Here is a 2,500-nt window from a genome sequence, read left to right on the forward strand (position 1 = left end):
AAAGAAGGAAGGAGGGAAAGAAAGGAAAGGAGGAAGGAAGGACAGAAGGAAGGAAGAAAGGGAGGAAAGAAGGAAGGAGGGAAGGAAGGAAGAAAGGGAGGAAGGAAGGAGGAAAGGAGAGGAGGGAGGAAGGAAGGAAGGAAGGAAGGAAGGGAGGATGTGTAGTTTTCTAAAATGAGACTAGAAAGTTTAGTGCAAAGTTAGAGCAGCGTGTGTTTCCAGACTTCTGCTGCAGACGCCTGGCCTGAACATCATTTTGACATTTAAGCCATGTCTTGTATCACTGAGACGTTGCAGTATCTTTTAATAGTGAACATTATAACAACGCTAAATGCCACAGGCTCAAGGAGGGAAGGAAGGATGGGAGGGAGGAAGAAAAGGAAGGACGGAAGAAAAGAAGGAAGGAGGGAAGGAAGGATGGGAGGGAGGGAGGAAGAAGGAAGGAAAGAAAAGAAGGAAGGGAGGAAGGAACGGAAGGACCAGCACTTTCTGTCTTTGACCAGACAAAAAACAGCTCATACCTTAAGGAACGGTATGACACGGTATGACAGAAAATTTGGCGGTTCGGTTATCGTGGCTTTTTCAAATCGTGGTTATACCTTGAACACGGTAATCATCCCATGCCTAGTCACGGCTACAAAGAAAACACAGCGAGCAGTAACAAGACCAACGTTAACAAGGTGAGAGGAGAGACCCATTTATTTACAATCAATTGACGTGCTCACCGTAGCACAGCTCGAACTCATTTTTCTTTATGTCATTCAAGTTTTCTTCATCACAAAGAAAAAAGACGTCAAGCTGCCACTGTCAAAAATGGTTTGCCTTCCCCTTCACACACCTGGGTGCTCACACCTGCTGCTCAACACCTGCAGCTTACTTAAATACATTTCCAGCGCAATGCACCACCCGCTCTTTCAACACTAATTGGCATATGCACAGTTATGGTCATCTGTTCAGCATAAAGAAACAAAAAATGAATTTTAGCGAACCTTCAGTCAGGAAGACTCAGGCATCATTGATAACTTTCCTGCCTTCTTCAATCATGCTCATCTATTAACTAGTTTTCTATGTCTACGGGCGTGATCTTAATTGTTTCCGGTCACCTGTCAATCTCGGCAACCTGATAGCAAAAACGCCATTTATGCTCAACATACGTACGAAAATGTAAATGTAATGAGCGGGGAGGTTGCTATGGTTGCGAGGGCTGGATCTCGATGACATTGGTCAATCAACCTGTCAATCAGGACGTAGCCACGCCCTAATGCATACCCTGCTTTATCGTCACATATAAAATCAGGGAGGCCAAAATGTCCCAAATGAACATCATACTGCATTGAAGAAGGCTTTAAACTAGCGATTGAGACCATAAACACATTTTGAAAACGTTTACTGAGGTTAGAAATCAAGTGAGAAGTTGGTGAATTCTCCATTGACTTGTATAGAGACGGTCGCCCCCTGGTGGCCTTTTGATAGAATGCAACTCTAAGTTACTTCCTGGTTGGCCTCATTTCAGAGGACCAGAACTCCCCGCCTGGTTTTAGGAGGTGAATTCAAAGATTTAAAAGTTACTGATTCTGCAAGTCTTAACAGCTCAGCATATATAGTGCAGAGCGGCATGTAATCCTTCTTCTTGCAGCAAGGAAAAAAAAAAAAAGCTTTCCTTACACATGATTGCTTTGGTTGACAAAGAACCTGTTGAACCTCCCAGTGAGCAACCTAATACAAATGGCTCAGATATAATGTTACATGCTTTTATTGATTAGGCATTTGTTGTACAATGATTCATTTGATGGGAGGAAGGAGTCTGTCATTCGGGAAGATCTATACTGACAATGTGCAGAAGTTCAGTCAGGTGCTCTCACATGAAAAAAAAAAACCCAGTATAGATTCTCAGGAACAAAACCAAACAACCTCCATCACCTCCTGCGTTGACCTTTTTAAATGAATTTACTGGCAATCAATAGGCTGACAAAACCTTTGTGAGAGCACATGTGACAGCAGTGAACTCTCTCTTTATAAAAAGGAAGCATCATGTGATCAACCAATCAGCAGGGAAACAGTCACACCTGAGATGAACTACTCTCAGGTGAGTGATCCATCCTCATCCTCACTGCCTGTTCTCCATTGATATTCAAAATCAGTCAATGCCTCGTTAGGAGTTGGCAGTTTTCAAAAAGGACAATTAATACACAGGATATTATTTAAAAAAAAGGAAAGGAAGGAAGGACAGAGGGTAAGAGGGAGGGGGGAGAAAAGAAAAGAGGAAGGGAGGGAGAAGGAAGGAAAGGAGGAAGAAGGAAGGAAAGGAGGGAGGAGGTAGGGAAGGAGGGAGGGAGGGAGTTAGAAAGGAAGGGAGGAAGGAAAGGAAGGAAGGACAGAGGGTAAGAGGGAGGGGGGAGAAAAGAAAAGAGGAAGGGAGGAAAGGAAGGAAGGACACAGGAAATAAGGAAGGAAGGTAGGAGGGAGGGGAGGGAACGGAAGAAGGGAGGAAAGGAGGGAG

This window comes from Scomber japonicus, chromosome 4, assembly GCF_027409825.1.
Source record: "Scomber japonicus isolate fScoJap1 chromosome 4, fScoJap1.pri, whole genome shotgun sequence".
NCBI lineage: Eukaryota > Metazoa > Chordata > Actinopteri > Scombriformes > Scombridae > Scomber > Scomber japonicus.